The following is a 13,753-nucleotide window of genomic DNA, read 5'->3' as shown; positions in this document are numbered from 1 at the left end:
GAAAATAGAAAAAGAAGAAAGACTAAGGCAGAGAGGCCAAAATACTACTTTCATACCATAAAGCTGATATGAAAAATGTGGCTTAAAAATGTCTGCAAAATGGGGAAGAAAATAGCAGCTAAGTAGGTGGAAGCTGAGTCCACATGCTCATGTCCCCAACTGGAATTCTTGGCTAATCTTCTGACAAATAACCTGAACAATCAATGGAATCTTAGATGCAATGAAGTTTTAAGCCAAGGAGAACAGAAGACACTTCACAACAGGCAGTAAGGAGAGTTCATAAGTTGAAGGGGAAATACTCCAGGTGTGGCTCATGTAGCAGTGGAAAGATTGGTCAGAAATTGCAGCTTTGTGGCTCTCTCCCTTCCCAGAGCAGGGGGCCCCAGACCTGGGGTCACAAGAAGACTATAGACCTGATCCAGGAGTGACTTGGGAGAATGTATGAGGTTGGGAAGATCCAGGCTACACCCACACAGTGAGTAGCTCATCATCCTTAACTGCAGCACCAAACATCAAATGGGAGAGTGCCAGAGAGACAGAGAGGGACTTGATCTACATCTAGTTCAGGTGGAGCAGACTGACTCTGTTGTGGTTTTTCTTCAATTTTGTTGCTATTGGTTCACTATTATTTATTTTATTTTATTTTATTTTATTTTATTTTATTTTATTTTATTTTATTTTATTTCAAAACTCATATTATCCTCTTCCTTTTTCTTACACCATTTTGCTATTACCCTTCCCTTTTTTACTTGTCTCAAATTTTATTTTTCTGTTTCTTCACCTTATTTCTTTTCCCTTTTCATTATTGCTCCTCCCTCTTCCCTCTCAAAATCATTTTTCTCTTTTATTCATCTCATATTTCCTTTTTCCTATCTTATAATATTCCTAATCTCTTTCTACCTTTATTTATCTTTGCTCACTTGCTATTGATATTGCTCATAATGTAGGAAGGTATTTTTGCTGTTATGGGTTTACTTTTTTGGATAGTATTACTTTGTTAACTAACACCTGTACAACAGCATACAAAATGTGTCAGAGGCTATGACTTCCAGTCAGCCAGCTAGACAGGAGAACCCACCAAAAAAAAAAAATGAGCCATCAATAATCAAAGCCCAAGTATCACAAGAGAGCCCACATAAACTAAATAAGGGAACTCGCTAGGGCATCCAGATAAAAGAGACTACACCAATGAGTCCCACAGAATTCCTGCCACATAAGGCCAGCCCACGAAGACAGGCAGTCAAAGAAGAGCAATCTAAGACAAAGAAGCAAACAGAAAGAATCACCTAAAATGGGGAGACAAAGAAATAACTCTCACTTGAAAGGAACGGAGGAATCCCCAGAATAAAAGCTAAATGAAATTGAGGCAAGCAATCTATCAGACATAGAATTCAAAATAATGGTTATATGGATGCTCAAGGAACTCAATGAGAACCACAAGAAATTTTATGGGGGCTATAAGGTACTTAGTTGGAAATACAGCAGAATGAAAAAGGACATAAAAACCATGAACAAGAACAAAAAAGAAATGAGAAATACAATAACTAAATGAAGAATACACTAGAAGGAATCAAAACCAGGTTAGATGAAGTAGAGGACTGAATTAGTGAGCTAGAAGACGAGGTAGAAAAAAATACCCAGTCAAAGCAACAACAACAAAAAAATGCCTCAAAAAGAATAAGGATAGATAAGGGATCATGAGGACAATAAGAAACATGACAAAATTTGCACCAGAGGATTATCAGATAGAAAAGAAAAGGAAGAAGGGATAGAAAACCTGTTGGAAAAAAATAGTGATAGAAAACTTCTCTACCTTAGTGAGAGAAAAATCACAAATGTTCATGAAGCACAAAGGGTCCCAGTAAAGATGAACCCAAAAAGTCCTACTCCAAGATACATCATAATTACAATAGCAAAATTTAAAAAACAAAGAGAGAATCTTAAAGGCAGAAAAGGAGAAACACCTAGTAACATACAAGGGAACTAAAATAAGGCTAACAGCTGATTCCTCAAGAGAAACACTGCAGGCCAGAAGGGATTGGCACAGAATACTCCAAGTAATGAAAAACAAGGATCAGCAACAAAAACTACTCTATCCAGCAAGGCTGTCATTTAAAATGGAAGGTGAAATAAAGAGCTTCCTAGAGAGAAGAAGACTGAAAGAGTACATCTCCATCAAGCCAGCACTGCAAAACATGCTAATGAGACTTATAAGAAGGAGGAAAAAAAAGAGAGAGAAAGACAGAGGGAGAGGAACACATGCATGGAATAAATGGCAGTGAATAAGTACCTATCAATAATAACCTTAAACATGAATAAATTAAACACTCCAATAAAAAGACATTAGATAACTGAATGGATATGAAAACATGATCCTTATATATTCTAACTACAGACCTACCTCAAAACAAAAGATCTACACAGCTGAAAGTGAAGGGATGGGGAAAAAAGTATTCCAAGCAAATAGACATGAAATAAAAAGCTGGGGTAGCAATACTTATATCATACAAAATATACTTCAAAACAAAACCATAAAAAGAGACAGAGAAGGTCACTTAATAATATTTAAGGGATTAGTACAACAAATGTATATTGTCCTTATAAACATATATGTACCCCAAATAGGGGTGCCTAAATATAAAAGAAAAACCTTAGAGGACTTCAAGAAAGGTATCAACAGCAACTGCTGGGGATTTTAACACTCCACTGTCATCAATGGATATATCTTCCAAAAAAAGAATCAACAAGTATATTGTGGCATTGAAACACTTGAGATCAAATAGACTTATGAATCTACAGAACTTTCATGCCCCAAAACCAAAATAGATATTATTTGAAATGCATGTGGAATATTTCAAAAAATAGTCCTCATAGTAGGACACAAAACAAGCCTTAACAAATTCAAGAAACCTTACATCATATCAAACATGTGTTCAGATCACAGTGGGTTAACACTAGAAACCAACCTCAAGGAAAAAACTCAAAAACATTCAAATTCATGGACAATGAATAACCTGTTATTAAATAATGAATAGGTTAACACTGAGGTTAAAGAAGAAATTTAAAAATACCTGGAAACAAATAAAAGTGAAAACACAACAACCCCAAATCTTTGAGACACAGTAAAGACAGTCCTGAGAGGGAAGTTCATAGCAATAGAGCCTACGCAAAGGAGGCAGAAAATCTCAAATAAACAAAGTAATCCTCCATCTTCAAAACCTACAGGAATAATAATAAATAAAGCCCAGAATGAGTAGAGGAAGGAAATAATCAAGGTCAGAGAAGAATTAAATGACATAGAAACTAAAAGGGCAATCCAAAGGATCAATAACTCTGAGAGCTGGTTCTCTGAAATGATAAAACAATTGGCAAACCTTTAACCAGACTCATCAAGAAAAAAAAAGAGAGGACCCAAATAAATAAAATCAGAATTAAAGAGAAGCAATTACAACCAATACTACAGAAATACAAAGGATGGTAAGAAATTACTATGAACAACTGTATGCCAAGAGATTAGGCCACCAAAGTGAAATGAACAAATTTATAGAAACATGCAATCTTCCAAACCTGAATCAAGAAGAAGCAGAAAGACTTAACAGACTGATAACACCTAGTAAAGTTGAAGCAGTAATCAAAAAATTTCCAAAACACAAAAGCTGTGGATCGGGTAGCTTCACAGGTAGATTTTACCAAACATTTAAATAAGGACTAACTCCTATCCTTTTCAATCTATTCCAAAAATATCAAGATGAGAGATGAATTACAAATTAATTTTATAAGGCCTGTATTATCCTAATTCCAAAACAAGATAAAGACACAACAAAGAAAGAAAACTATAGGCCAATATATCTGATTAACAAAGATGCTAAAATCCTCAATAAAATATTGGCAATTGGCATTCAGTAATACATTAAAAAGATCATACACCATGATCAAGTGAGATTCCTCCCAGGGATGCAAGGATGGTACAATATTCACAAACCAGTAAATGTAATACATCACACAAACAAAATGAAGAACAAAAATCACATCATCATATCATCAGATGCTGAAAAATTATTTGATAAAATCCAGCACCCATTTAAAATAAAAACACTATGCAAAATGGGAATAGAGGGAGCATCCCACAACCTAATAAAAGCCATGTATATGAGAAATATATAGCCAACATTATACTCAATGGGCAAAAACTAAAAGTTTTCTCCTTAAGATCAGGAACAAGATAAGGGCATCCACTTTTATCATCCTATTCAACAGTACTGGAAGTTGTAGCCACAGCAATCAGACAAAACAAAGAAATAAAAGGCATCCAAATTGGAAAGGGGGAATTAAAACCATCAGTATTTCAGACAACATGACAGTGTACATAGAACATCTTATAGTCTCCACAAAAAAAATTACTCAAACTAATAAGTGAATTTGGCAAAATAGTAAGATATGAAGTCAGTATTCAGAAATCAATGACATTTTTTGGTATACCAACAATGAAATATAAGAAAGAGGAACTAAGAAAGAAATCCCATATACTATAGCAACAAGAAAAGTAAAGTACCTAGGGAAAAAATTTAACCAAAGAGGTAAAAGACCTGTATTTGGAAAAATATAGAACACTAAAGAAGGAAATAAAGGAAGATGCAAATAAATGGAAGCATATACCATGTTCATGGATTGAAAGAATTAACATCATCAAAATGTCCATACTACCCAAAGCAATCTGTAGATTCAAAACAATTCTTATTAAAATACCAATGACATATTTCAATGATCTAAAACAAATATTTCAAAAATTTATATGGATCCAAAAAAGACCCTGAATAGCCTCAGCAATCTTGAGAAAGAACAAAGTAGGAAGTGATCACAATACCTGATATCAAATTATACTAGAAAGACACTGTAATCAAAACAGCCTGGTACTGGCATAAGAATAGAAATATAGATTAAGGGAACAGAGTAGAAAGCCCAAAAATAAATCCATGCCTCTATGCTCAACTAATATTTGACAAACAGGGCATAAGCATACAATGGAGTAAAAATAGCCTCTTCAATAAATGGTGTTGGGAGAGCTGGACAGCAACATGCAAAAAAATGAAACTAGTCCACCAATTTACACCATACACCAGAATAAACTAAAAGTGAATAAAAGATTTAAATATGTTTTGACACCTTAAACGTCTTAGAGGACAACATAGGCAGGAAAATATCAGATAGCCCACATACCAATGTTTTTGTCAATATATCCCCTAGGTTAAGGGAAATAAAAGAAAAGATAAACAAATGGGACTACATTAAATTAAAAAGATGCTGTATGGCTAAAGAAACCATCACAAAAATGAAAAGGGAACCTACTGTGTGGGAGAACATATTTGCCAGTGATACCTCAGACAAGGGTTTGATCTTCAAAATACATACTATGTGGCAGAAAGAACTTCTAGCTTTTACAACATCATGAATGGAACTGGAGAATAGTATGCTAAGGGAAACAAGCCAATCAGTGAAAGACAAACACCCTATGATCTCACCTATAAAAGAAATCTGATGAACAAAATAAACTAACAAACAAAATAGAACCACAGGCATGGAAACACAGAATAGACAATGACAAAGGGGGAGGGGAAAATGGTGGAAAAAGTGGGAGGGACTAGTCAAAGAACATTTGTGAATGACCCATGGACATGGCCAATAGAGCAGGGATTGACTGTGGGAGTGGGAGGTGTGGTGGGTCAAGGAAGGCAAAGGGGGGAAAATTGAAAGAACTGTAAAAGAATAACAATAAAAATTATTTAAATTAGAAAGAAGAAATACCTCAACACCAGGAAGACAAATAATCCAACTAAAAAATTAGCAAAGGGCCTTCTCTAAGGAGGGCATACATATGGTCCATAGACATATGAAAAGATGCTCAACATCACTAGCCACCAGAAAGATGCACATTAAAACCAGAATGAAATACCACCTCACTTCAGTTAGAATTGCCATCATTTATAAATCTACAAACAACAAGGGCTGGTGAGAATATAGAGAAAAGAGAACCCTAGTGCACTATTGGTAGGAACACAGACTGGTGCAGCCACTGTGGAAAACAGTATGAAATTTCCTTTAAAAATTAAAAGTGGAACTGCCTTTTGACCCAGGATTCAGCTGCTGGGACTATACCCTAAGAATCCTGAATCACCACTTCAAAAGAACCTATGCACCCTATGTTCATAACAACACTATTTACAATAGCCAAGTGCTAAAAACAGCCTAAGTGCCCACCACTAGTTGAATGAGTCAAACAACTGTGATACAATTTACACAATGGAATTCTACACAGCATAAAGAAAGAAAAAACTCCTAGTTTTTGCAACAGCATGGGTGGAACTGTAAAATATTATGCTAAGTGAAATAAACCTGTTGGTGAAAGACAAATACCATATGATCTCACCTATGAGGGGAATGTAATGAACAAATAAACTAACAAAATAGAACCACAGGCATGGAAACGGGGAACACACTGACAGTGATCAGAGGCCAGGGAAGAGGGGGGGTGGTAGGAAGAAGGGGAAGGGACTAGTCTAAGAACAGGCATGAACAACCAATGGACATGGACAACAGTGTGGAGATTGACTGTGTGAGTAGGGGTGGTGAGATGAGTGGAGGAGTGCAAACGGGGAAAAGTTGGGACAAGTGTAACAGAATAACAATTAAAAAAAAACTTAGTAAAAATGTCTGCAACAGAGTTTCTAATGACTGCAGCCAGAATTCAAAGATTTACCCATGAATACCCACATACGCACACACCCTGCAATACCACAGCAGGGAGGGGCGGAGTAGAATGTGGGCTCCTTGCAGACAGGCAGCTTCCAGAAGAAGGGAGACAGGATGGCGCAGAGCTATGACATGTGTCTGTTTCTCCTTTCAGGCTTACGAGTTAGAGCTGTCAGTCCTTTCAACAGGGAAGAAAGCCTCAGGAATATAAAGGAATGATATCGACTCTCCCCCAAGAGATTTGTCTTGGCAATGTTTTTAAGCAAATTCACAGCATAAATTCCTAGCAAAGAGACTTGTAGGTCATTGTTATTCTCATAACTATTGCTAAATTTCCCTCTACAAAATGTCCAATCATTTTTCTAAGCAACAAAGTGTGAGGCTTCCTGTTACCCACCCTCTCACTATTAGTTCTAGCTACTTAAACATTTTTCCTTTCTCCCATCTAATGGGAAGGAGGAAGAATGGTATCTTATGTTTGCTTTGATTTGCATTTTCTTAATTATGAATAAATTTAAGGTTTATTTCATTCTTTTGTGATTTGCATTTGTGTTTTCCTATAAACTGCATTTTATGTGCTTTTCCCCCTTTTCAAGCTCACCCATCATTTTATTACTGATTTGTATGAGCATATAGTGAACTAAGGGAGTTAGTCATTTGTCTTGGCTGTTGAAAATCTGCTTTCCTAGATTGCTATTCTCCTCGAACTATTTTTTACCATTATACAATTTTAAACTTATATGTAGGTAAATTTATCAGTCTTTTCTATTATACTTCTATGAATATAATACTTGTTTTATAGTGGCTCATCCAACTAAGTGAACATAACAAATGCAGATTTAATTGAATTTCTTTCCCAGTCTTGACAATAAGTAATATCGCCTTCCTGTTAGACTGTGTGCAAGGCTTCCACACAGGCTAAGGAGTGGACCTGCTTTTATAGGGCAGGTCAGCTTTTATCTATTAATGGTGTTCTGTATGAATTTTCATTTTAAAGAGAAGTGAAGGTTTCTAAAGGAGTGGGGAGGGGGTGTTGAAACTCATTTCTCTGTTCAGTTGTGATTTGGGAAACTGACATGGACATTCCCAGTCTGCTCTAAAGCCACACAGCCTTATAACAGGCGTGCACTGAAGTTTGTCCTCCATTTACCCTCTCTTGTCCCACCTCCACTCTCTCCCCTCCAGGTCTAGTTAATGCTCCCCTCTCTGATGATGCAGGAGGGCACACTAACCCAAGCCTGCGCTATACTCACTCATATGCATTTTACTATTTATTTGATGAAATGGTAGACACTGTGAACAACAGTACTAAAATGAGACAGAGCCAAATAGTCATCTTTTAGCATCTGCAATCAGAGACTCTCTGGCAAGCAAAAATGACTGAATGCACTTGCAGCCAGCCAAAGGGGCTGCGAATCTCCCATGGCACCACTACCCAACTGCAGAGGACACAATTCCTACCCTTCAGGTGGCCATTGGTTGGAAAGTACCTCTTCAAATGGCTGTTTCAGAGGTCCCTAAAAAGAACTGCATCTTTTACTTAATTGTGTGGTGCTTGACAGAGAACACTGCACTCCACAGGAAAGGGTTCCTTCCCTCAGGAAATCCCCACACCATATACAGACTTTCACCATAGTGTAATGACAGTATCATTGGACTTGGCACCTGAAAATGTGGCTTCTGCTCTACTACTCTAAGTCATTTGGAGCTAGGTAAATGTGTCTTTAAAAGAACACAGGAAACAATAGCAATGAAAATATATATGTTAGATTTCATTAAGTTTAGAATCTGCTAATCAAAAAAATTAATGTTTCCCTTTCTTTAAAATACATATGACTGCTTGAATTAAAATTATAATATAGGATCATGGGGGTAAAGTGGGTTTCTCTAGGATACATATAGTTAGTCTCTTCTAGTGAGTCTGACAATTTCTTTTAATTAGAACTTTTTACTATATATATTTAATATAATTATAAATATCATTAGGCTTAAATCTACTATCTTACCTGTTTTCTATCTCACCCTTCTGGTTTTCTGTTCCTTTTATTCTACCTTACTGCTTCCTTTGGGTTGACTATTTTACACAATTCTGTTTGTCTCCACTATTGACTGGTTTAATTTACTTTGTTTTATGTTTCAATGGTTATGCTGTGCTTTACAATATGCAGTATACCCCAATTTTACTTCAAATAATATTATAACATATCATGTAAAATGTATTGCAGTTATACTCTATCCTTTGAGCTATTGTTGTCATGTCTTACTTCTACATACATCATAAACCTCAGGCCACATTATTATTTTTACCCATTTAATTATTTTAAAGGAGATTTTTTTTAAAGATTTTATTTATTTATCTTAGAGGGGAAGGGAAGAAGAGAGAGAGAAAGAGAGAGAAATATCAATGTATGGTTGCCTCTCATTCGTCCCCTGCCGGGAACAGGGAACCGGCCTGCACCCCAGGCATGTGCCCTGACTGGGAATCGAACCGCGATCGTGGGGTTCGCAGGCCTGTGCTCAATCCACTGAGCTACACCAGCCAGGGCTAATTATTTTAAAGGAGATTTTAAAAGGAGAAAAATTATTTTATATTTGTAGACACAAAAATTTTTAATAAAATAATTAAAATCTACTCCAAAGATATATATAAATTATATTGCATAATTATTACTAGGGATGATTTGCCCCACAAATGCTTGGTAGTCTTACTATTCAAAATTCAATCATTGTAATTTACCATATTATTAGAAAAGAGGTAAAAATTCATATAATCATCTCAAAAGATATAGGGAAAACATTTGACAGGATGTAATGTCCATTAATAATAGAACATCTCAACAAATGAAAATATAAGAAAACTTTCTAAATGTTATAAAGGTAATCTCGGAAAACTCTTGAGCTAAAATTATTCTAAAAGATAAAATATTTAAGGGTTTCTTCTTTTTTAATTATATTTTATTGATTGTACTATTATAGTTGTCTCTATTTTTCCCCCTCTGTTCCCCCTCCACCCAACACCCCCACTTCCCTCAGGAAATCCCCACACCATTGTTCATGTCCATATGTCGTATGTATAAATTATTTGGCTACTCCATTTCCTATACTGTACTTTACATCCACATGGCTATTCTGTAACTACCTATTTGCACCTCTTAATCCCTCACTTCTTTGTCCATTCCCTCACAATCCCCTCCCCTCACCTCTGGCAACCATGAAAAATGCTCTCTGTATCCATAATTCTGTCTTTGTTCTTCTTTCCTTAGCTTGTTTTTCAGATTCAATTGTTGATAGATTTGTCTTTATTGCCACTTTATTGTTCATAGTTTTTGTAGTCTTCTTTTTCTTAAGTAAGTCTCTTTAACATTTCATATAATAATGGTTTGATGATGATGAACTTCTTTAATTTTTTGTTGTACAAGAAGCTCTTTATCTACCCTTCCATTTCAAATGATAGCTTTGCTGGGTAGAGCAATCTTGGCTATAGGTCCCTGCTTTTCACAATTTTGAATATTTCTTGCCAGTCCCTTCTAGCCTGCTAAATTTCTTTTGAGAAATGGGGTGACAGTCTTATGGGAACTCCCCTATAGGAAATAAACTGCTTTACTCTTGCTTTCAAGATAAAGATTCTCTCTTCATCTTTAACCTTTGGCATTTTATATATGATGTGTCTTGCAGTGGGCCTCTTTGCATCCATCTTGTTTGGGACTCTCTATGCTTCCTGGACTTGCATATGTATTTCCTTCATCAAATTAGGGTTTTTCTTTCATAATTTTTTAAAATAGATTTCCAATTTCTCGCTTTTTCTCTTCTTCTGGCACCCCAATGATGTGAATGTTTGACCTCTTGAAGTTGTCCCAGAGGCTGCTTATACTATCCTCTTTCTTTGGGATTCTTTTTCCTTCTTCTTGTTCTGATTGGTTGTTTCTTGATTCCTTATGTTCCATATTATTGATTTGATTCTCAGCTTCAAAGTACCCAGACTCCCCTATTACCTAGTCTGGGTACTCAAAGGTATGCCTCTGTGTGGGCTGAGTGTATCCTCCTCTTGTAACTGAGCATTGGTTGCTCTTAGAAGATCAATGGGAGGGATCTACCCAGGCCAGTCAGCTGCAAGGTTGGTTGTGACCACTTACTATCAACCTCCACACTTCATGGAGGATCAGCTGTACAAGGGCAGGGTGGTGGTACTCTGATAAAACCAAAGGGGGAGTAGGATCAAGGGTGGAAAGTGGGAATGGCTGGGATGTGTCAGCCCTGGGGTTTCTTGTGTATTGCAGGCAAAGGTAAGCCCCCACCTTTTTTTGCCCAGGGCCACCCTTCCTGGGCTATAAAGCAATCTGAGATGGCTGCTACCTGTGCTGCAGTTGGAGATTCCCAGGTGAATCAGAGCTGTGAAACTAGGCTGGCTGTTGCTATTGCCAGACCTAAGCCTCACTGTGGCCATCTGTTGCTTGTTTGATAGGGTTTAGCAAGTTGTGAAGCATGAGCCAAGACCAGCCATTCATATGAAAAAGTACCTTGGGTGGGCCTGTAAATTGGAAGGGGCAGAGTCTCTGCTGTTACCCAGGTTGATGGAGTCTCAGAGATGGTCCCAACTTGCTTGCTCTGTGTGAGGAGAGTTTAAAAGGGGGAAAATGGCCTCTGCTTACCTTGACACCAGACCCTTCTGTTTCTCACTATATGCCACTGGTTCCTCTCAAGCTGCTACCCCAGTGCTGGAGCTCAGAAGGAGTGAGTCTGAGTAGGTGAGCCTGTGTGTGGAGGAACTGTTTGGGGCTCCAGAAGTTTCTTCCACTGACTCAGTCCCAACTGGTTTTTGCAGCCAGAAGTTGTGAGGATTTATCTTCCTGGCACTGGAACCCTGGGCTGGGAGGCCTGGTGTGGAGCTGTCACCCCTCACTCCCAACATATCCCTCCTGAATTTTTATGACATACTGGGTGAGGAACACACCTGTTCCACATCTGCAGCCCTCCTACCAGTGTGGATAGATGTGGTTTTTTAAGTTCTGTAGTTGTCAGACTTCCATTCAACTTGATTTCTGATAGTTCTGAGTAATGGTTTTTCTATATTTTAGGTGCAGTTTTGATGTGGTTGTGCAAAGAGGCAAGCCACGTCTACCTATGCCTCTATTTTCCAAGGGTTTCTTCTTGAAACTTAGAACAATACAAGGATGTCCACTCTTGATATATTTATTCAACATTGTACTGGGTGTCCTACTAGTGCAATAAGGCAAAAAAAAAAAAGGAAAAATCCAGTCAAAGAAAGCAAACATCTCTATTGCAGATTACATAATTACTTATGTGGAAAGTTCTTTTTTTATTTAGTTATAATGGTTTATTTAATTTGGTAGTAGTTACCATGAATATTCTTTTTTTGGATTTTTTAAATTTAATTCTTATTCAAGTACAGTTTTCCATCCCCCACTCCCATCCCAGCCCACCCCACCATGCTCCCCACATCCCTCCCATTTCCACCCCACTCAGTTGTTCTCCATGTGTCCTTTATACTAGTTTCTGTGAGTCCTTCCCCTTTCCCCCTGAAATTCTCTCCCCTCTCCCCTCTGGTGCCTGTCAGCCTGTTCTGAATTTCAGTGTCTTTGGTCATACTTTGCTTGCTTGTTTGTTTTGTTGTTTAAGTTCCTGTCTTTTATTTTCTTTTATTATTTTTATATCATTTTTATTGTTCTTCAAGTACAGTTGTCTTCATTTCCCTGCCACCACTTTCCCCCACACCACCAACCCATGCTGCCCACCCTCAATCCTCACCCCCTCCTTTGGCTATTAATTTAAACAACTATTAAAACGCATACCTAAATTTAGCAAGGTTGCAAGATAAGATCGATACTTAAAAAATCAATTACATTACTTACATACTAGTGGTGTCAGCTGATAAAAGAACATTTTATTTATAATGGCATCAAATATATAACATATATTCTAAGGAATAAAATAGTATGTGGCTTCTGCAATGGAGAGTAAAAAATCTGCTGAGAGTGACTGAAGAGGATCTTAGTAAATGAAGAGATCCACCATACTTATGGATTAGGAAATTCAATATTTCTTAGATGTCAACTTTGCCCAGAATAATTTTGCAATACCAGTTATAATTCCACAAGGTAGAAATTGACAAGCTAATTTTAAAATTATATAAAAATATTAATGACCTAGACTATAAAAAGCTATCTGAAAAAGAAGAATAAAACTGAAAAACAAATACTGCCTGATGCCAAGATTTACTATAAAATTATAGGACAGTACAGTATTGGCATGAAGACTGAAAAAATGACAAAATAAAACTAACGAGAAAAAAATAGAACTAGAGACATGGAAACCTGGAACAGACTGATAGCTGTAGGAGGGGAAAAGGGTGAGGTGGAATGGTGGAAGGAAGAGAAAGAGACTAGTTGAAGAACCTGTATGAATGGCTTGCGAACATGGACAATGGACAAAGGGGATTGACTATGGGAGAGAAGAGTGAGCTGGGTGGAGAGGGCAAAAGGGTAAAAAAATTGAGTCAACTGTAATAAAATAAACAATAAAAAATAAAATACCATATTTTTTAGACTATTAAGATGCACTCCCCCCACCAAATTTGGGAGGAATAATGGTCATTAATGCTGCTGTTAAGTTCTGTTTATATTTACATTGGTGAAATATTATGTTATTTGTGTTATTAAGTATTTTACTTTTTTTGCTTCTAAATTTTTTTCTATTTTCCTCTTCAGAAACCTAGGTGCGTCTTATGTTCCAAAAAATGCAGTAGCATTTTTTTGCTTTTAAAAAAGGATAAAATAGGTGAGATCATACGGAACCTAATCAACAAAACAAACAAGCAAACAAAATATAACCCGAGACATTGAAATTAAGAACAAACTGACAGTAACCAGAGGGGAGGAGGAAGAGAGATAAGGGGGAAAAGAAGGAAAGGGTCACTGAAGAACATGTATAAAGGACCCATGGACAAAACCAAAGGGGGAGTAGGATCAAGGGTGGGAAGTGGGGATAG

Source organism: Sturnira hondurensis, unplaced genomic scaffold (genome assembly GCF_014824575.4).
Source record: "Sturnira hondurensis isolate 20B ecotype Veracruz unplaced genomic scaffold, ASM1482457v3 Scaffold0012012, whole genome shotgun sequence".
Taxonomy (NCBI): Eukaryota; Metazoa; Chordata; class Mammalia; order Chiroptera; family Phyllostomidae; genus Sturnira; species Sturnira hondurensis.
The sequence above is the reverse complement of the archived record's forward strand: the minus strand, read 5'-3'. Positions refer to the sequence as shown.